This window comes from Marmota marmota, unplaced genomic scaffold, assembly GCF_001458135.2.
Source record: "Marmota marmota marmota unplaced genomic scaffold, marMar, whole genome shotgun sequence".
Taxonomy (NCBI): Eukaryota; Metazoa; Chordata; class Mammalia; order Rodentia; family Sciuridae; genus Marmota; species Marmota marmota.
In genome coordinates, this window is record NW_026000224.1 from 2,705,675 (window position 1) to 2,728,878 (window position 23,204).

General features: G+C 44.7%; 1 protein-coding gene and 1 long non-coding RNA gene across 3 annotated transcripts in view; one reads left to right on the plus strand and one right to left on the minus strand.

The window, feature by feature from the left end:
* The window catches only part of Csmd1 (CUB and Sushi multiple domains 1), a 1,636,907-nt gene that overhangs the window by 905,208 nt on the left and 708,495 nt on the right, over positions 1 to 23,204 (plus strand). The window lies entirely within an intron of this gene.
* The window catches only part of LOC125613236, an 8,140-nt gene continuing 3,361 nt past the window's right edge, over positions 18,426 to 23,204 (minus strand). The window contains exon 3 of the long non-coding RNA XR_007343736.1: positions 18,426 to 19,378. This is a non-coding gene — a long non-coding RNA (uncharacterized LOC125613236). The remainder of the gene's footprint in view (positions 19,379 to 23,204) is intronic.

Sequence of the window (23,204 nt, forward strand, 5' to 3'; positions counted from 1 at the left end):
TCAAGGACTGTGATTACTCTCAGAAATTGCAATAAAAATGGATGCTATTGGTCAAGTTAAATTGTTGTACTGTGTAATGTATGGGTATGTAACAACAAATCTCACCATTACATGCAATGATAATGCATCAATGCAATATGGAAAAAATAAGACAGTAAATGCAGATGCTCATATACTGACTCAGCTGCTGTGCAGGGGCCAAGGCCCATCCCCTGCAAGCTGAAGACAGCCTGATGGCTTTCCAGGATGCTGTCCTCATGTACTTTCTTGTCATGTGCACACAGAGATGATGATGTAGCAGTAAAACTTCATTCACAGAAACCTTGCACAGACTTACCAGATCCAGTTGAAAAAGACACCATAACCCAGGAACATGACCCACAAGTTGAAATTCAGAAACAAGATCAAACTTCATCCCACTTCTCTGCCGTTGAGAATACTTCATGCTTTCTTGAGACTAACAGTTTACCTAATTACAAGGTACTGTCTCCTTAGTGTTCATACTCTGGTCTTGAACGTCTCAAGTTACCAGCACAGCGTGATGGCTGTGTTGGACCCTGTAGTGAGCGCACGGTTTAGCTTGATAGGCTCCTTCATCTCACATATTCTAAATGCACATGGGCAGGACGTGGGTGGGCAGGAAAACCAGTATTGGCCAGACAGGACAGGACAGGAGGGAACTTCAGAGGTCCCCAGATTCAGAGTCACACTGACAGTGAGCAGATTGTGAAGTGTTCAATTCCCAGATGTCTTGGAGACCTCTTGCGGCTTTCCCATATATGCCGGTAGGAGGCTCTGGATCCGGTTAATAGACTAGGAGCCGCAGAACCAACGGCAGGCAATTACCAGAGGCAGGTGGCAGGCGACAAGCCATTCCAACAGCAGAGAGGGCTGCCCTCCTTGCAGGGCAAGAGACAGCCAAGCAATGGGCATTTGGAAGGCCGAGGCCTGCTGGGGTCCATGCAGGGCAGTGGAACTGGAAACAGGCAGGAGGTGGAGGAAGAGGTGAGGGCGGTGGGAGGAGGGTGACCCCACAGGGCCCAGGCAGAGCATTATGTGATCCATCATTCAGAAAGCCTTGCAAAGCAGCAGCTCTGCTGTATTTAACAGAAAGTTGTGCCTCCCAGAGACCCAGTGTGTGCCCCACTCACACACTTTGCAAATGGCAAAGCCAAGATTCACACAGGAAATTCCTTTCTCCCTAGTGATTTGAATAACAGGAGTTGACAGGCAGAGATGGAGGCCAGAGTGAGCCCTGGACCTGGAGAAGTTCCACAGTGGACTCAGGCTGCTGGGCAGGGTCTGGGGAGGCTGTCAGTCTCCCACGGGAGATGCCGAGGCCTTGAAGTTAACTCTGTGTTAACCAGGGGTACTGTTGCTGAGTTGTTGAGGGGGGTGCTTCAGCGTCTATTAACTTGTTTTTCCTGGTTTAAATGTTTAATGTATACACATATTGAACATTTCATGGTGACTCATTAATATTTACAACTTTTATGGCTTTGTGTAAAAGTTAAAAACTTAATAAAAATATAGTGAAGAAATCTCAAATTGCTACATTGCCATCCACAGAAAAACACTGTGTCTATCTACCTCCCTACCTATCTATGTATTGATTTATTTTTGTTCTCTTCAGTTATACATGAGTGTACTTCGACATATTATACATACATGGAGTATAACTTACTCTAATAGGATGCTATAGTAGTGATTGTACGTGATGTGGGGTTACACTGCTTGTATACTCATGTAGGAGTCTAGGAAAGCCAAAGCCAATTCATCCTACTATCTTTCCTATTTCCAACTCCTCTCCCTTCTCTTCATACTCCTTTATCTAATCCAGTGATTTCCTATACTTCCCTCCTGATCCTTCCTTGTTATGGGTTAGCATTTGCATATGAGAAAGAATATTCAGTCTTTGGTTTTTTGGGCCTGGCTTATTTCACTTAGCATGATATTCACCAGTTCCATTCATTTACTAGCAAATGTCATATTTTCATTTTTCTTTATGTATGGCTGAGTAATATACTATTGTGTATATATGCCACATTTGCTTTATCCATTCACCTCTTGAATTGGCTTTATAGCTTAGCTATTGTGAACTGCGATGCTATAAACATTGATGTGCCTGTGTCACTGTAGTATACTGATTTTAAATTCTCTGGGTATAGACCAAGGAATTGGATAACTGGGTCAATTAGTTGTTCAATTCCAAATTTTTAAGGAATCTCCATACTGCTTTCGAGAATGGTTGTACCAATTTGCAGTCCCACCAGCAATGTATGAGTGTACCTTTTTCCCCACATCCTCGCCAACACTTATTATTGCTTGTAGTCTTGACAGTTGCCATTCTGACTGGAGTGAGATGGATATCAATGTAGTTTTAATTTATGTTTCTGTAATTACTAGAGATGTTGAACATTTTTTCATACATCTATTGATTGATTGTATTTTTCTGTGAAGTGTCTGTTCAGTTCCATTGCCCATTTATTGATTTTTTTTGATGTTAGGTTTTTTGAGTTATTTATATATCCTGTATATTAATGTTCTATTTGAGGTGAAGATGGTCAAAGTTTTCCTCCCATTCTGTAGGCTCTCTCTTCATGTTTCCTTTCCTGTACTTTTGAGTTTGATATGATCCCATTGATTGATTCTTGATTATACTTCTTTTGCTTTTGGTGTCTTCTTGAGGAAGTCAGTCTCCAAGCTAACATTATGGAGAGTTGGGCCTACATTTTCTTCTATTAGAAGGAGGGTCTCTGGTCTAATGCCTATGTCCTTGATCCACTTTGAGTCGAGTTTTGTGCAGGGTGAGAGATAGGGGTTTAATTTCATTCTGCTGCATATGGATTTCCAGTTTTCCCAGGACCATTAATTGAGAGGCTATCTTTTATCCAATGTATGTTTAAGGCACCTTATCTAGTATGAGATAACTGTATTCATGTGGGTTTGTCTCTGTGTCCTCTATTCGGTACCCTGGGTCTTCATGTCTATTTTTGTGCCAATACCATGCCATTTTGGTTATTACAGCTTTGTAGTCTAATTTAAGACCTGGTACTGTGATGCCTCCCGCATATCTTTTCTCTCTAAGGATTGCTTTGGCTATTCTAGGTCTCGATTTTTCCAAATGAATCTCATGATTGCCTTTTCTATTTCTATGAAGAACATAATTGGGATTTTAATAGAAATTGCATTAAATCTGTATAGCACTTTTGGCTATTTATTACCCTTGGAAGATGCCAGTCCACATCTAGGTGGCTCCAGTGTGCCACCCAGTGATGTCATAGCTGCCTTAGTTTGTGTAAGAATGTCTCTTTTTTGGCCTCTGCACAGTAAGATTCCCCAACAGTGGTTTCTCAGGACACTTTAAGAAATGCACAACTGTGCATGTATTTTTCTGTTGTTTATAGTCACAGAAAATGACAGGAGACCTCAGGGAATCTACTGGAAAAAGCACCAGAGTACAAGAAAACCATGGCGATATTAGGGTGCAAGCAGTGAATTTTGTGGGCACCTGGGGGGTCTAAGCGTCACGTGTGGAAGCCAGATACGATTCTGGCAAGTCCGCGTAATAGAACCTGGAGCCTGTGTGAAGACAGTCGTTGAACCTTCTGCTATTTCAAAATCTAGCAAGTTGTTCAGCACAGCTCTGTTCGAAGTCAGTGGAGGCTGGTGTCAGTGCTTTCCAGGGCCTCTGGGCCCCTCACTGAAAAGGCACCCGTTCCACAGGGAAAGCCAGTGGAAGCACTGTGTCCATGCTCCCAAGGCCACCTCCTTGCTTCAGAGCTGAGGACGTGTGCGAGATGCACCTGGGGAGAGAGGATTCGAAGTCTTTAGAGAAATGCACCAGTGAAGGCGTAGACCCAAGGGAGGGTGGGGCAGGCAGCTGCTCTTTACCCCTCGTCAGTGACCACCCAGAAAGGGAAGCTGGACCCCAGAGCATGTGCCTGATGCAGGGCAGGAAGGAGCTCGCTGCAAAGCCAAGAAGTCTCAGTGAGGCCGGAAGAGAACCTGTGAAGGGAAGATGTTATGGAGGCGGAAGTGACTCGAGACTGCACGCCTTCTGCCAGGGAGGAGGCACCACTTCTCAGGAGTGCGACCTTGACAGAGAGGGCATCTGCTTAGTCTTGGACTCTAGGTGGAAAGTTGGGCTCCCCCAAAAGTGACTTTAAAACCCTCCCTTGGGAAAGCGGTGACAATAGCAAGGATGATATTCACCACAGTACTCTGATGAAAACTCAGTGGGCTGACACACTGCCCCATCTGTCACAGACGGGATCTTAGTCCCCAGTACTCAGGTGACATCAGAACCCAGAGAAAGCCACCTGAGCAGAGGCTGCTGTCCCAACTGACACCTGGCCATCAGGAGCATATGCTCATGGCAGAGATCAGCCAGCCAGAGGCTGCAACTCAACTAGCGAGGGAGGGACGCTCCTGCTGTGGGATCAGGTCATACAGAGTCTATCCTTTAAAACCCCATTGTGAGCACATCCTCCAGCACGGGTTCTGTAATAAAGCCACCAAATAAGAAGTGGGCACTGCAGGCTTGAAGGCATGCAGCAGGACTGTCCTGAGATGTGACACCCACTGTCACCCTTGTGCCTGTTCAGCACTGCACCCTGGACCACCTGCAATGCAGCCCTGTACCCCACGACTACCCCACAATTGTTCAGGCACTACTGGACTTAACACAAGAGTCCTTAATTGTCACAAAACCGCACATGTCACTGTTGCTCAGTCTCCTTTTGATCCATGCTTACACTGGAGCATGCTGACTCTCAGGGATCAGGACCCACACTGTATTAACCCTCTTTAAACATCACTTTTTTCTCCATCCTCTGAGGACAGGCACCAGACTCAAGGTCCTCCGAGTCTGGTTTCTGTCTTCTGTGGCCGGGTCAGCCCCACTCCATCCTTCCACGTGCAAGCCCTGCTGCGAAGCCCTGGGCACCACTTCCCCCAACACGTCACACCTCTGGGCTGTCCCAGTCAGGCACACCCAGCCTAGGCCTGGCTCAGGACCGCGACTCCTCTGTGCACCTGCGCAGAAGCCTGGTTCCTGCTCTCAGTGGAGCTGGGTTCCCTTCTCGGGGTGCCGGACACTCCGGGGCAGCCTTCCGTGCCCAGCGTGTCCTCTCCCTTTTCCACCTGGCCCTTCCCTGGGGTGTGAGTGCTGCCCCCTAGTGTCTACCAGGCAGCTGTGTGCTTCTAATCCAGAGAGCGCGTCTCTGTGTATGGGGTGGCGACCTCTATGCATTGCCCTGGAGCTCCGCCTCGGTGGCTTCAGCGCACGTTTTAGCACCAGCTTGTAGACAGCTTGACCCTGTTTGCTTTGGTTGTTCACATGAAATTCCGAGGGCTGACATTCTTGAATAGTCTCTAGGCCTGCAGACCTGCCTCCCTGATGGTGGCCCCCCCCCCATGGGAGCTCCGGAGGCACTTGGAACCTTATTGATTGAATGCAGGGAGGGTGCAGCGTCTTAGGGGAAAGGCTGCTCCAGGTTGTTATAAAACCACTGAATTGCAGCAAAGCATTCAAGTTGCTCTGCACGTGAATTATGCACCTGTCCCTTGTGAACTCTGAAGTTCAACTCTCAAGTTGAGACAAGTCAGTGGTTACCAAGATGTGATATGGATTCATGGTGATTTGTGGGTGCAACTTGGAATTAATAATCACTCAGCCTTTTGACAGCTTTTTATATCTTCATATTTTAGTGCAGTATAGATCTGTTCATTATTTTAGGCATGAGATATTACACACCTCAAAGTAATCTCTGGAACAGGTTCTGAACAATCATGATGCTAGGTCTGTAATACTCATATTATTTGATGATACGCCACACATATTTTAATTCGGATGGTATTCAGTGCCATTTCTTTCTCTAAATAGCATACTACCTCACATAAAAGACCACTTGCTGCACGTGTGCTGAACGTCCAGCTGCACTTGATGTTTGAGTGTGGATGATCACTGTGCTCATACCTCTTCACCAGCCTATCTGACCTGTCTTCATTGCTGACTGTGGAGGACAGTTTCTCCAGGTTTAGACTCGTAACTGGATGGCTGTGGGATCTGTGACTTCTGCCTGTCTCAGTGGTGAAAACTCTTCCACACAGTGAGAAATGTGGTGTCAGGGTGATGGTACTGTATTTCCTTATGCACATTGGCTGCAAATACAGCATTATGTGGTATGAAAAGCACTTGAAAAGGGGGGGGGGGTCTGTATACCATAATTCTGACCTCAGTGATTGGATTTTTTTGAGGGGTTTGGCTCCAGGGATTGAACTCAGGGGCTCTCAACCACTGAGCCACAACCCCAGCCTAATTTTGTATTTTATTTAGAGATAGGGTCTCACTGAGTTGCCTAGTGCCTCGCTGTCACTGAGGCTGGTTTGAACTTGTGATCCTTCCGCCTCAGCCTCCCGAGCCCCTAGGATTACAGGTGTGTGCCATTGTGCCCAGTCTCAGTGATTGGATTTTCATTCCATGATCACATAACTCTGTGTCTCCCATGAGCCTCGGTGTGCTCACCTTCTTCGCACGGCATTTAAGGTTCTGCAGCTCTGCCTTCATACCCTCAGGCCAAGTGGAGGAAGGATGGAGGTGCACACACAGCGTGAATGCACACCTGCGCCCACAGGAGGTGGCTGTGTCCCACAGTGTTTCGAGCCTCATTGGAGAATTGTCAGTGTGACGAAGGCCATTGATCATGATGTTAGCACTGGTGACTGTGCTGAGGGTTTGTGTGACAGTGATCCACTCTGAGTGACAGCTTACTCTTAAAGTTCAGCACATTTTTGTATTGACGATTTTCTTCCCATTTGTTTTTATATTTTCTAGCTAAATACAACCTGTAAGCAACAACCTGTAATACAACCCTAATTTTAAGTTGCATGACTTTAAGGATATAAATTGAATAAAACATTACAGCAGACATGTTTTGTTACCAGAACAAGTTGAGGTGAGAGGAACCTGGCCAGGTGTGGGATTCACAAAGCTCTCATCATGAGTAAAACCACTGGTCACTGTCCTGGGCCACTGAGTCCCCAAGAAGGATGAGCTGGGACATCCCACTGGGTTTCAATGACTTGCTGCCTCCATTCTCTGGTTAATCTTCACCTCTTTGAAACTTAGAATACTGGTTTAAACTGCCCAGGACCCCCTGAGAGGAGCTGGAGAATACTTCCAGTGCAATAATTCCATTTAGCCAAGGAGGAAAATTAGATCCTGAGAAGGATTTGGCTCTCAAGAGTAGTGCCCCCTAGAACTGCCGCCAGGCTGTGATGAGCACTGGGCTTCATTGGGAATATTGATGAAGCAATTTGTGAGATAGAGGTTATGTCATTAGAGAACCAAATGTCAAAATGAATTCGGTGACAGGAAGGACATTTTTTCTTGGTTTGGACTTGGTGTTACAATGAAGCCATCCTCTCAGACTCTCTGATCGTATACTTGCTGTTTTCATCTATTTTTCTATTTCTAAGCAAATTAATGGGCACCTTATTTAATGGCATTTCATTGAATTTGCTTTCCCCTAAGTGTTCACTGTTTAAGAAGCACTGCCTGTAGCCTTTCCCATGCACAGAGAGACTCTCTCTAGACTCTTTCTGTGGACTTTTAGTTCCTGGTGTTTTGTTAACTGAGGACAGAGAATAGAAACCTGGACGTGGGTTTGTGCGTGTTCCCCAGGGGGAGGTCACTCACAGAAAGACAGAAGGAGCAATGGTGGATTTGGAAACTGCTGGTGGCATCAAACAGGCTATAGAATTTTCTGCTGTGACTCAAGATATTTTCATTGTCTCTTAGGCATAGCATCGGCTGGATTGTGCCGATGTGACCCTTGTGCCAGGCTCTCCTGGGCCAAGGATGAGTCACAGGAAGTTATGAACTTCAGCTCACCTTGCTAGACCTCCCCTGGGAGTCCACAGCTCTCCAAATACTTGTTCCTTCCATTTTCTGAAAGCAACATTCAGAGCATTAAATGTTATGCAGTAATGCGAGGATGTGAGATGGGCCATCTCTTAGGGACATGACCAGAAGTTCTTGGGAAGTTGCTTCTCCAAGAAGAATGGTACACAATGCACACTTTGGCTGCACATATGCTAAAATTGGAGCCCCAAAATGCAAATTTATGAAACATTCATATTTTTGCAAGTCTTAGTAAATATAAAAAAATTGATATAATCCCATGTATCCTGTCAGAACATAATGGAATGAGACTAGAAGCAAGCAACAAGAAAAATAATAGAAACCACATAAATGCATGGAGATTGAATAATACGCTTTTAAATGAAGACTGGATCATAGAAGAAATGAGGGGAGAAATCAAAGTCTTGCACATTAATAAGAACAGAGATACAACATATCAAAATATCTGGGACATTATTAAGGATGATATAAGAGGAAAATTTACAGCATTCAGTTCCTACATTAAAAAAAAGATCCCAAATAAATAAGCTTTTGCTCCACTTCCAGGAGGAATCAAATAATTTTTAGAAGGAAATAATTCAGCTCAGAGATGAAATTAATGAGATTGAGAATTAGAAAGCAATATATAGGATCAATACAACAAAAAGTGAATTCTTCAAAAATATAAAAAAAGATTGATAAATCCACAGCCAAACTAACAAAAGCAGAGCAAAGGACCAAAACGATAAAAGTAGAATTGAAAAAGGAGATATCACTGCAGACACTTCTGAAATTGACAGGACAATTTGATACTGTTTTGAAAGTTTGTACCCCAATAAACCAGAAAATATAGAAGACATTGACAAATTCTAGACACACATGACCTGCCCAGATTGAACAAGAAAGATATATGAAACCTAAACAGGCCAATATTAAATAATGAAATTGAAACAGTCACTAAAAGCTTTCTGACAAAAGTTCAGGACCAGATGTAGTCTCTGCTGAGTTCTATCACACCTTTAATGAAGAAATAACACCAGTCTTTCTCAAATTATTCATGAAATTGAAAGGAGGGAACACTCCTTTATACATTTAATGAAGCCAGTGTAACCCTGATACCCAATCCAAACAAATGCATCTAGGAAAAAAAAAACTACAAATCAATATTCCTAGTGAACATAGATGCAAAAATTCTTAATAAAGTATTAGCAAACCTCATTCAAAAACATCAAGAAGATAGTACACCATTATAAAAAGGATTTAATCCCAGGGATGTAAGGTAGGTTTAACACATGGAAATCAATAAATGTAATTCACCACTTAAATAGACTTAAGGGCAAGAATCACATGATTATCTCAATTGATGCAGAAAAGACACTTGAAAAAGTACAGCACCCATTTGTTTTTAAAACAATAGAGAAACTAGAGATAGAGGAAACTTAACATTATAAAGGCTATATATGACAAACCCAAAGCCAATATCATCATGCTGAATGGAGAACAACTGAAAGCATTGCTTCTACATTCAGAAACAAGACAAGGATGCCCACTCTCACCAATCCAGTTCAACATAATCCCTGAAATGCTAGCCAGAGTAATTGAGCAAGAAAAGAAAATTAAAGAATACAAATGGGGAGGGGGATAAAAAAGAAGTCAAATTATCTCTGTTTGTTGGTGACATGATCCTATATCTAGAAGACCCAACAAACTTTATCAGAAAACTTCTAGAGCTGATAATTATCTTGTTTCCTATTACTTTTCTAAATATAAGTATTTATACATCAAAAGATTTCCTATATTCCACTAGTGATTCTGCTAAGGAAGAAATTAGGAAAACCATCCCACTCACAATGACCTCAAAACCAAATGCTTTGGAATTAATCTAACCAAGGAGGGGAAGGATCTCTGCAATGGCAATTATAGAACACTGGAGAAAGTAATTCAAGAAGACCTCAGAAAATGGAAAGACCTCCCATCTTCAGAACTAATATTGTCAAAATGGTCATACTACCAAAATCAATATGCAGATTTCATGCAATCCCCATCAAAATTCCAAAGATTTTTTTACAGAACTAGAAACCATAGGGCTTAAATTCATTTGAAAGAATAAGAAACTCAGAATAGCTAAAGCAATATTGAGCAAGAAGGAGACATCATAATACTCTATCTCAAATTATAACACAGAGCTATAGTAACAAAAACAGCATGGTACTGGCATCAAAATAGACATGGAGACCAAAGTAATAGACTAGAAGGCAAAACACAAACAATCCCACATTCTTAAAGTCATCTGATACATGACAAAGGTGCCAAAGCTACATATTGGAGAAAAGACAGTCTTTTAAACAAATGGTGCTGGGAACACTGTAAAACCTTATAGAAAAGTATGAAAGATCCTATATCTTACCTTCCACACAAGTCAAATGAAAGTGGATCAAAGACAGATATGAAAACTGAAAGTTCGCAAATTCTAGAAGAATACATAGAGTCCACACTCCATCATGTTGGTGCAAGCTCTTATTAATTAACAAGATCCCTAAAGCTCATAAAACTCAAAAGGTTCTGTGCAATAAAGGAATGATAAAGTGTGAGCCTACAGGATGGGAGAAGAATTTTTCCAGCTGATATGGGATTCATATCCAGAATATATAAAGATCTCAAAAAGCTTAACACCAAGAACACAGAGCCCAATCAATAAACGGGAAACAAGACTAAACAGACATTTCTCAAAAGAAGAAACACAAAAGACCCAAATATATGAAAAAAATTTCAACATCTTTAGCAATCAGGGAAATGCAAATTAGAATTTTTCTAAGATTCCAACTCATTCAGTCAGAATGACAATGTTCAAGAACATAAATAATAATAAGTGCTGGCAAGGATGTGGGGGAAAATGTGCAATCGTGCATTGTTGTTGGGACTGCAAATTAGAACAACCACTCTGGAAAGCAGTATGGAGATTCCACAAAAAACTAGGAATGGATCCAATTCTTGGTATTTATCCAAAAGAATTAAAATCTTATTCTACATGATTCCACATCAATGTTGATGGCAGCAAAAATTCACAACAGCCAAATTATAGAACCAGCCCACATTCCCATCAATAAATGAATAGGTTAAGAAAATGTGGTGTATATACACAGTGGAGTGTTACTCTGACATCAAGAAGAATGAAATGATGCCATGTGCTCTAAATGGAGGGAACTGGAAAACACGCTAAGGGAAATAAGCCAGGCTCAGAAACTCAAGGGTGGGGTGTCTTCTTGCATATGCAGAGTCTTGAACAGAAAAAGGAAAAGGAGTGGGATTCAGATATCATGATCATATAGGGAAGGTCAGGGGAGTGGAAGGAGATGGAGAGGGAGGGAGGAGGAAGGACAGATGAGCTAACAGAATCGCACTATGTGCACATGTGAATGCACCACAGTAAGCTCTATGTTTATGGGTATGCAGAAGAAGCACCAATCAAAAAAAAAAAAAAGAAACAGGGAAAGGACAAAGGAGGATGGCACGTGTTCAGGTCCCGTGGTGTGAGGCTCAGCTGGCTCCCCCTGGCTCTCGCAAGTGTCTGGGGGGTAGAGCTGCAGTTTGCATGGAGGCAGGATTCACATGTACAGACCCAGATCCCAGCAGGCATCCCCTAAACGAGCATGTCACGGACGACTGTGTAAGAACACACGAGCTCATGCGCGAGTCCAGGAGCAAACACACAGCTTAAATTATGATTGCATGAGTGAAACATAATGTTTACAAATTACCATATGATTGTTCTCTGTGATTTTACCAAGAGAAAACATGTTCAGGGATTGAAAAGTAGAGTCCATGTATGCATGTTAAAGGTGTTTATGTCCTTTGAGAACATACTTATTTTACAAGGATATCTATTGATAACAGCACTAATAATACTGATTTTCTGTCTTATTTCCTGTTAAGATTTAAAATTTGTGGGTCTATGATATCATATATACAGGAAAAAATGCCATCATAGAGCATTCTGTGTAATATACAGAGAAATCATCCCCTTATGTTATAAATCATCAGCTGTGATATTAAACATAAGTCTGTTAATATTGTATAAACACACTTTCTAAACCATAAATTAAGTAGCATGCAGCAAACATTATTTGTATTACAAGTTGCAGTTGTAATTAAAAATCAACTGTTTTAGTTAAAACCTATGTTTTATTAATTTTATTTTTTATGCAAACAGAGCACAACTTTTTATTTCTCTGGTTGTGCATGTTGTAGAGTCGCACCATTCATGAATCATACCCATACATAGGGGTATAATGTCCATTTCTCTCCACCATCTCCCCCTCATACACCCCTCCCATTCCTCCCTCCCCTCTGCTCAATCCAAAGTTTATCCGTTCTTCCCTTGTGCCCCCACCCCTCCATTATGGATCAGCATCCACTTATCAGAGAAAACATTCAGCCTTTGGTTTTCTGGAATTGGCTTACTTTGCTTAGCATGATATTCCCTAGTTCCAACCATTAACCTATAGATGCTATGATTTCATTCTTCTTTAAGGCTGAGTAATATTCCACTAGGATATATACCACAATTTAAAACCTATGTTTTAATATATAGGAAATATTATTGGTGTCTATTTGTGACTTTGGGCTGAAGTCAGCATCAGGTGGCTCATGACCTCCGCTCAGACAGGATATCCAGAGCCTGCAGGTTAGATGATGACGCTGGAACCTATAGTCCATGGCAGGCCACGTACCAGGAAGCACCTCTCCAGCGACTCCGTCAAGCTGGCTTCCAGTGGGAGGTCTAGGGATGACTTTCCCCATCACACCCTTCATCATGTGGAAGGTGAAGTCATCCACACAGTGCTGGTGGGTGCTGGCAACCCCCTGCAATTCCAGGATTTATAAGACAGGTGTGGAAATGATGTTCCTTTTAAACAGAGCCTGAGCAAATCATTGACAACAGATCTAAATCAGGGCCCCTACGTGTTTACCAGCCGCGTGCACTTCTGGTTGGCACATGAAGCAGGAGGCGCTTCCTCCGTAATTCCAGTTAATCAAGAAAGTAATTCATATGGTTGGAGGCAGGAAAGAGGATTGATGCCCTTTCCAATTAGACTCTCTTGTTGGCATTAACACTGAGGATTGTTTCAGCCCAGCGCTGAGCATGTATTTTCCTGTAAATAGCCCTTGCAGGCAATAAATCAATAGAGAGTGGAAAACCTATTTTAAGTGTCCTGGCTGGGTGGGGATGGCTCCGAAATATTTTTAAAAATTAGATCAATGGGACAGGTGTGTGCGGTTCTGTGTGGCAGCCCGAGGCACGCCGATACCGCCTCCTTGGAGTGGCCTAACGTGTGTGCTGCTCTTCCGGAACCTCAGAACTTCGGGGCGCTGTGCCGTGTGCAGTCGCAGCCACTCACTCCAGAGGTGGGGGACCCCGCAGGCCTCCGGCCAGGGACCCTGCACAGGAAGAGCGCCCACCCAAGAACCAGAGGACAATGTTTGCCTGTGGTCTCCTCACATCTTAAAATTCCACTTACAAGGAAAGAAATTTCATTAAATGTTCTGATTTTGCTTTTCCTTTCTGTTTTTAGAACAAGACGGAAAACAGTCATAACTGTGAGGTGATGATTGAGATTCTGTTAAAATCCTAAAGAGCATGTCATTTAGGGAAACTTTAAGGAAAAGGGGTATAAAATTATGAATATTAGGTTTGGACGAGACAGTTTTCTTTAGGGTAAGATAAAAATTCAGAGTCGATGACACCTTTGAAGAGCTAAACCCAACTTAAGACATCAGAAACACAAGGTCCCCGGAAAAGACCACGTCGTCATCTTACCGTGGACACACCCGTAGCGTGTTCCCCCACAGCCTGGGCTCGGGAGCATCTCGCCATGTTTTCTTGAGGGAGGCTCACGAGGCAGCCAGCTCCCCAGCTCCTTGGCCAGACCTGTTCTGTCCCTGTCACTGTTAATGGCAAGTGGCTTTTGGGGCAGCAGCTGGGCCACGGTTTGAAGTCAAGCGCTTTTGTGTGTTCGTGGTCTGACTTGAGAGCTTCCTCAGACAGCGTCTGGCTGGGTCCTGTCTCCCTCCTCTTCCCCCCTCTCCTGGCCTCCGTCCCTGGGAACACGTTCTCATCTGCAGTGACCGCGGCCTGGCACTCGGCCATCCAGACCTGGTGGAGCCCACCTGCCTCGCGATGACCTGTTACCGTGAAGTGAAGCAGCTGCGGGAACCCCTCCAACATATCCCCGATCCCCCAGACCCACCTCGGGCCAAGGAGAGGCACTGAGCTGCCCCAGGGAAAGTCCGATTGGACAGGGACCTGCCTGGGCTGTGTTTAGCGTGTCTGGTTTTGTGGGATTTCGCCAACGCAGAGCTTGGGGTGCACCCTGTCGGACGCCCTATGAGCCTCCCAGGGCCTGAAGGACTGAGGTTTGGAGGCCAGAGCCTCATAGGCCCCAGAGGGGCTCCTCCTCGGACGGCTTGTGCAGGTCAACACCGAGACCCGGAAAGCAAACCGCCACCGCACACTGCTCCAGGAGGTGGACTGGGACCCTTCCCATCACAGTGGTCACAGTGAGCTGCATGGGGCTGCTGTGCTGGGCTACTGAATGTCCAGGAGTGTGAGTGCATGTCTGACCTCCACTCTTCAGTTAACGTGGAGGAGTGGTCTGAGTGACCGCCTCCTTTGGGCTGACTTTCCCTTGCTGACCTTGTCTTGGATCATACATGTCACATCGCCTCCATGTGAAGAAGTGTCCTAAGCAGACATGCAGCAGCATGTACCCAAATGCCACCTACCTCAGTACATTTTTTGGCTACTTTCATATGTTAACACTAAAAGAATTGATGTTATCCTGTTCAGGATTGATTGGAAGATGTTAAAATCTTAAGGGTTTGGCATTCTGAAAATTTAACCAGTCATATGTAGAAATAATAAATATGCCAATAATCATCCTTTATGAAGATATGATTGACGTCCCGAGTCCCATGGCTGTGAAGGAGCACAGCTGGTAGGTGAGGGTGAGTCCTGAGGGACAGAACCCTGCAGAGCAGAGATGGACTCGGGTGTGGAGACCTGCCTCAGCTGTCAGCTGCCTCCTCCACCCTTACTGCAGCTCCTCAAAGGAGAGGCCGGGTCAGCGCCATCTTAGTTCACCAGCACCTGTCAAAACACCTGCCAAACAGTTCCTGCCCCGTCGCTGCCGTGGGAGTGCTGTGCACAGTGCTCTGTTTGTGAGACGCTTCAGGTAGATCGACTTGAACTTAGGAAAACCCCTGATGTGGTGTGTGTTTGTAGATTGGATCAATATCAATATTTTTTATTAAAAGTAAAGTTGGTTTTTCCTGGGGAAGGTGATACTGTACTTATTAAGATGCTACAAAAAACCTATGATCCATGCATTTAATAAAAAATTATTTGATTTTTTAATTACTGTTATTGCATGATCTAATTTTTCTTGAACTAAAAACATGCAAGATGCATGATTATGTGCTACTTCAGAAAGTATTTTTTTTTTTTTTAATTTCAGTGTCTTTCCCTTTGCTAAGGTTTCATTGTGGTGACAAGATAGACCACAGTGAAATAAGAATTCCCGGTAGAGGAGGATCAAACACCCATGCTGTACAGATGTCCTTGATGTGCTCAGGACGGTGCTGCACACCACAAAAACCACTTTCCACAGCTGCTGCTCCATGCATAAGGGCCCAGACCACTGGGCAGATGGGCAGTGGTGGCACCAATGTCCCTAGTCCCTCCTCACTTTCAGCTGAGTGGACTCATGGTCTAATGGGCTTTGTGGGTGTTATAAGATTATAAGCAACAAATGGATGCTCTGGAACATGCTATTTTTAGCAAAATATGAAAAAGAGAAAACTAATCAAATTTGTTTTAGTGTCATAATACGTGGAAAATTATTTCTTTTTTCCTTTCTTAAACCCTTGAAATTAAGGATTATGGTGTTCTGGTAAAACAACATTTAAGAAACATATCTTCAGTGTAATTGATTATTATTCAATTTCATTACTGTTCATAAAGCAATCTTGAAGGAATCCTTAACACTCTTCTTTAGACAGGGTTTTGATTTTTGAATTACTGGAGGTAGACTTCTATTTTGTAGGAAGTAAAGAATTGATGAAAAGAAGATAAAATGCATAGTTGTTGTATTAAACTCCTTATAAAACTGCATGGAAATTACATCAATTTTGGCAGCTGGATGGGCATATAAGCATACTTGGAAAACTTTAGGGTGCAATTTAAGTGAGTAAAAATTCTATTTAAATAGAATAATATTAATAATATGATCCCTATATAAAACTAAATGGTATAAATAGATGCATCTGTCTATGATTCTTCTCATTCCAGTCAGAATAGCAGCTATTAAGAGGACAAACAACAAGAAGTGTTGGCGAGGATGTAGGGAAAGGCACACTCATACACTGCTGGTGGGACTGAAAATTGGTGCAGCCAATATGGAAAGCAGTATGGAGATTCCTTGGAACCTGGGAATGGAACCACCATTTGACTCAGCTATCCCTCTCCTTGGTCTATACCCAAAGGATTTAAAACCAGCATAGTACAGGGACACAGCCACATCAATGTTAATAGCAGCACAATTCACAATAGCTAGACTGTTGAGACAACCTAGATGCCCTTCGGTGCATGAATGGATAAAGAAACTGTGGTATATATACACGATGGAATGTTACTCGGCAATAAAAGAAAATAAAGTCATGGCATTTGCAGGTAAATGGATGGAGTTGGAGAAGATAATGCTAAGTGAAGTTAGCCAATCCAAAAAAAACAAATTAATGTTTTCTCTGATACAAAGAGGCTGATTCATAGACAGATTGGAGGGCGGGGAGCATGGGAGGGATAGACAAACTCTAAATAGGGCAAAGGGGTGGGAGGGAAGGGGAAAAGGCAGGGGGTAGAAAAGATGGTGGAATGTGATGGACACCATTACCCTAAGTACAGGTATGAAGACACGAATGTGTGAATACACTTTGTGTACAACCAGAGATATGAAAAACTGTGCTGTATATGTGTACTATGAATTGTAATGCATTCTGCTGTCATATATAACACATTAGAATAAAAATAAATAAATAGAATACTATTAATAATATGTATCCCTATATAAGACTACATGGTATAAATATATGTACCTGTTTATGGTAAAAATCATTGACACCGAAAGCGTTGAAACAGTACTATTTGTAAGCATGGGCAGTAGTGGCCAGAAGAACCTCCATCTCTGCTCCTTTTAGAAGAGCTGCTGGTCCCAGGTGGGCAGGTCCACAGGCTGGGACTGGGCAGGGTCTCCAGCTAGCAGTGCCATCTTCCTCCCGGCAGCCTCCTCTTCAGTGCACAATGAGATTAATACTCCACATGATAGAGCACTTGACCTTGTTTGTCTCACAAAGATCTCGTTAGATGATGCAGCTGGGCCATTATTAGCTCAGTTTTCTCCAGCTGGTACTCAATACAACAAGAGGCATGACAAGGTCAGAAGGGGGCCGGCAGAGCGCTTTGTGTTTCATTTGAACTAACAGATAATCACCTCTTAAATGGCACTCCTTTTTAATTATGCATGTGCACAGGAACATTGCATTAAGGTGGGGGAAAAAAAGGTTCCTATGGAATGCAACGAGGTCCTCTAGCGAGCTGGTCCACAGCACAGTGGACTAACTCATCCTCCCCTCCTCCCATCTGGGTGCACCATCTTGCCTGGAAGATGCAGAGATGCAGGTGCTCACAGGGGCTGGGTCCTGGGTTGTGTTCAGCGATGGGCCCTCTTGGCTTAGTGTCCTCACTCATCTCTGATTTGAAGGGTTCAGGTGGGGTGTGTTCAGTTTTATAAGATGACAAGTGTTTCATGCAAACATATTTGTCCTCCATGTCATCCTGGAGCAGAGGACACTCCATTGTTAGTTATATAGTAACTAGACGCAGTTCCCAGGTCCCTTCTGTGGTCTCTGTTAATTTCCCTGCATAGGTTGGACTCTGGTAATGAGACAAGAAGCCTATCAAACACTTTTTTTGTTTTCTTTGCATACATCCTGCCACTAAAAGTGCTATTTTCAAAATCACGACTTTTGCCAAGTGGGATGTGTTTGTCTTGCTTACCTCATGTTGATGCTGAAGGAGACCTTTGTACGTACTTACTTCTTGGCACTAATGAAAGATGGAGGCAATAGGAGAACACCTTTCCTGATGCCACCTCTCCGGGTACCTTACTGGGACTTGACAATGATGTGAGTGTTCTGATCTCTGGCAAAAGCCCCTCCTCACTTAGCAGAGGCCTCACCGATCTCGGTGACAGAGACAGTGGACATAGCTCTAGGTCTAGGAGAGCATCCTCAACTCTGAGTTCATGTTGGACTCCCCTGGGACCCACCTGGTGCAGGGGAGGGTGAGGGCATCCGTGTTTGTGCACAGGTGACTCAGATATGCTGCCAGGGGTTCCCAGTTCCAAGGATGCGCTTTCAGGTATGTGTGTGTGTGTGTGTGTGTGTGTGTGTTTAAGACAGTGAAGATGTCATCCCCTGGGGGTACATCCAGAAGGGACGGCTGTTCTGGGGTTCCCAGGAGGTCTCATGGAAGGACCACCTGGTGGTGGGAGGCGGCCAGCCTGCGTGTCCTGGGTGGCTCTGTTCCTACAGCCGGTACTCAGACTGCATACACAGGTCCCTGTTCCTGGATTCTGAGCACCACTGGGAGCTTCTGCCCTTTGGGAGGCTGGCACACTCTCTACTATTGCCATAGGGTGGCCCCTCAGGATAGTTTACTTCAGGGACCAGCCTTTGATCCTGAGGGTCTCGGTTTCCTGGAACTGAGTTTTGACCTCTAGGTGAGGAACCGAGAGAGGTTGAAGGTGGCTGCCGTCTGTGTGGTCCTAAGGATGTGTGTTGTCGTGGGTGGCCACTGAGAAGAGGTGTGCGGTCAGACCTGGTGAGTGTCCCTCTCTCCCTTCCTACGTAATGGTTGACAGGCGTCTGCACGTCTGTGTCTCAGCCTCCCTCTAGGGAGTAGGGTGAGGCCAGCTCCTTCACGGCACAGGAGAATGGTTGGGCAGGAAGGAGATTCTCACCAACAGCCAGCAGCAGAGGACATCTGAGAGGTGGCCAGCTACAGCCGTGGGCCAGACACGCCCCAACGACTTTTGTAAGGAAAGATTTTCTGAAACACGTCTGCACTCGGCCATTGAACAGCCCAGGGCTGGCTTTCACCCTCTACGGTGCAGTGGAGTGCTGTCCCCGAGACCGTGCCGCCCACCACGCCTGAGCTGCCCGTGAGGAGGCTGCTGACCTCCTGGATCACTGCTGCACGACTGGCAGGCACACAGGGACCACGGAGGTTCCTTAAAGGAGACGCTGGAATCCTGTGAATGGTGTGAGCCTGGCTGCTGAGGTCTATGCACACAGCTTAATATCTGCTTTTGTAACATTTCATAGGGACTCACAAAGTAGCAACAGATCTCGTTCGTGCTAGAACACAGCTGAATAGCAAGGTCTGTCCAGGAGACTGCGGCCAGGAGAGAGGCACTGGCCATGTGGTTATCTCAGCTCTTTGGGAAGGTCGGCCGAGAGAATGCCGCTTCGGTGCCGGTGCCGTTGGAGTCGGCGAGCTGTGTGGAGGTTTGCTGGGAATTTGTGGGCTCACGTAGAATCTCTGTTTTGAAAAGAGCAAGGAAGAATGGAGAATGGAGAAAAAGGAATGGGGTTGTAATGAGCGAGAGGACTGGGGATGTGTAGGAGCAGCGGCTCCTGACAGCCCACGCGGGCGCGGGGAACAGGCTGCTGCTGCTGCTGATGGCGCGGGGAGCAACACTTCTTCCCCTTATCTCCCCGAGAGAGAAGGATCCAGATGCATTTTCAGAAGTATTTTCATCTCTGAGAAGAGTAGGAATTTGCACTTGAGCTCTGTTGAAATAATTTATAGCATCCTGTGATCGGATATTGTCCTTATAACTACCGCATTGGCAGCTTCAAGCCTTTATATTTTCATTTAGCAATATAAATGTCACTAAGTGTGCCAGTAAATACTGACAAACCTGAAAAGGTCAGCTGGATTCTATAACTCACCCACCTGTCGGATTCTAATGGCTTTTCAGGATTCTCTGTGAACACTATAAAACCAATAGCCTCGTCAGGAGCCTGCCATGTCTCCCCCTGTGCCAGCCTCCTGATGACACCTCCTGCTAATGGAGAAGTGCACTGGGCTCCTGGTAACAAAGACGCGTGGTCTGACAAGTCTATTCGACCTGCGTGTGGAGATGGAGCCCTTGGTGCTGGAACACGACCTACTCCTGGACTGTGCCCCGTCACCCGCCTGAGCACTCGGCCACGTCTCCTGGCCTTGGCCCACTCCTGCACCCCAATTAGAAGCCCAGAATGCGCCCCGAGGCAGCCTGCTACGGCGTTCTGAAAGGCAACCCCTCTGTCAGTGCCTGGGCTCCTTGCTTCCCACGGGGGCGAGGCCTGGGGTCTGGGCCTTCTTCAGTCCTGTGGACTCCCGCCCCTCCTCTCCCTCCTGGACACACCACTTGCCACCAGGCTAGGGATCTGAAATGACAGCCCCAGCCCTTGCCCCCTCGCTAACCCTTTTCCACCTGCTGCAGTTCCAATCCTGCTGATTGGCAGTTAGGCTCCCTAGAACCTAGTTCTTTCTCTTTCCCAGGGTTATTTTCTGTGCTTTATCTCAATGATAAGCACGTCTATCCAAAACTGACCTGCCATTTACAAATACGGAGCTGCTCCTACCCCTGAGCCTCAGTCCTGGGGCCCTGCCCTGGCCTCTTAGCCGAGCCCACACTGGCTGCCTCCTGCAGTGCCCTGGAGTGCCTTCCCCACTCCTGTCTCCTCACCTCTGCCCTCTGTCACAAGCAGGGAAGCGCTTGTTTGTTCACCTGGTATCCTCAGTGTCCAGGTTTCTGGAACATATGGAAGGCCAAGGAAGTTGCTGAGCAGATGCAGGAAGCCTAGATGAATTAGCACTTGCTCTACAGAGCACATCCCAGGTCCCCACCTGTCCCTTTGGATCGGCGCGCCACTCGGCCACCCCTACCTCTTCCATCGGTTCCTGTTTAACTCGGCTCATACAGGACTACAAGTGAAAATGTGAGATGTCTCCCCCACCCCCATCCAATTCACAAAGATGCAAAAGTATATTCTCAGGATTATTTTTAGTGTTGGTTATTAATATAACTTCAGCAAATACTTATCTTAAAATCTAAGCATCCTATAATTGAACGATTAGTGGGTTTAATCCTTGAAATTTCTCCACAAACACACACATTCCAAAGACACTTAATATTAAAGCAATCATTTTTATAGTAGCAAGTTTTGTCTTTCATAAAGCATAAAAATGGAGGCGCATGATCTTGAGATTGGAGCTATTAGTTACCTACAGATTTTAGACAGGTCAGTGCCAATCATGACCAACATTTCCCCAGTTAAGTTAGTGCCTAAATGGCAATTGAGAGGAGAAGAGTCTGTATCCAAGTCATGAAGGAACGACTACAGTGTTGAGATCTTCAGAGACCAGGTGTGGCCAAAGGTGGGTGGAGGCTACTGCCCTGGCCTCCTGCGCTGTGATTTTACCCTTTGTTCTCTGGTTTATTTCCATGTCCCTTGAGCCCAAGGCCTGTGAAAGGACGGGCCACTCTGGGCCACAATGTCTTTGTAAGAGTTCTCGGGGAACACCTCCACTGCTGTACAAGGATTACCTGGTCCATGTAGAATGCTCCCTGTGAGGAGGGCAGATGTTGACCTTTCATGTTGAGTGGAAGGGGGCTGAGATTTCCACGGGAAGTTCATGGAAGGGAAGGAGAGGGCTTGCCCAACACTTACTCAGAACACAAAGTTTAAGCCACCGGAGCTTCTGTGCCTAAGGATGTGGGGAAAGCATACAGATTTGGTGAAAGACTTTCATCTTGCTCTTTACCTTTATTGGAAAACAAATGCTTTTGAGACATTTATGTAGAAATTAGTGGGTATAGGAGCTAAAATATTTGGTACATTCTGGGTTTCTAAAGTATCACGATTGCTGTATGTTCACTCTTTCTCCACATGTTTAAATGTGTGTTTAAACACATGCATTTGTGTGTATGCACATATTTAAGTATAGATCAGATTTATGTTCTTCAAATGTATGTAAAACCAACTTCCCTTCTCTCTTCTGTCCCAATTACTAAATGCAGTTGTTCCTCTGAGCAATAGGTGTTAAATGGCATCATGCAACACACTTTTAAAATACTATTTCCCAGTGGAGTTATGATTGATGTCACTTAGTTTCAAACCTTGAAATATAACCATGCCACAATGTGCCACCCTGCTGGATAGTTTGTGTGAGTGACAGTGTGTCCTGATGAGAGTCTCTGCAGCCTCTTCACGAGGACTTAGTCACCATGCTTTAGTGACGGGACCCGAGGCTTTCAGTGGAGACGTGCCCATGCACACACGTGTGTCCCGGAGATGAGGCTGCAGTGTGTCCACACCTAAGATCTCACGTTATTGATTCTTAGACTCCAGTCTAATTGTGTACCTTTCACTGTGACATCCAGTTCTCAACAGACCTATGTGAGAGGAAACACTTTATTTCCATTTTTGTCATGTAAAAATGGGAGGCTGAAAATCTGCTTCAGGTGCTCCATGTACCCCCAGCGCTAACCTCCAGGCCCTGAGCGCTTGAGCATGGCGGACTGCATTATTTTAGTTTGTTAATTATTGACAGTCAAAATAATTCTTAGAGGAAATAATCAGAGGCATTTGCATCAGTACTCTCAGGTGTTTTCAGGGTATTTTTTTTAAAAAACCAGTTCAGCAGAACAAAACATGGATACAGAAATGTGCATATAACAGTCCATGAATTTTTACAAATTGAAAACTTGGAGGATTTCCATTCATAGTTAAGATACAGAATATTACCCACAGAGGTCTGAATTTATTCTCAAAATCATAAATCCCAGCTCGAGGGGAACGATTCTCCTGGCATCCAACCACGTTGACTGATTTTGCCTATTTTGCCAAATCACATAACTATACATTCTGTATTGTTTCACGTTGATCTTTTTCCCACAAAATCACGAGTGCGCTTCCTCACAGGGCTTGTGATTGTGCAGTGACGGTTTTCTCTGCCACACACGTAAGTAAGCACGCCACACATTATTACATTCTTGATGGCACTTCATCATTTCCAGTTTGTGACAAATACAAATAATGCCACCATGACCATGCTGGTGTTTATCTCAGGTGAATAGTGTGTGTGTGTGTGTGTGTGTGTGTAGGGGGGAGGAGGGAAGGAGAGGGAGGG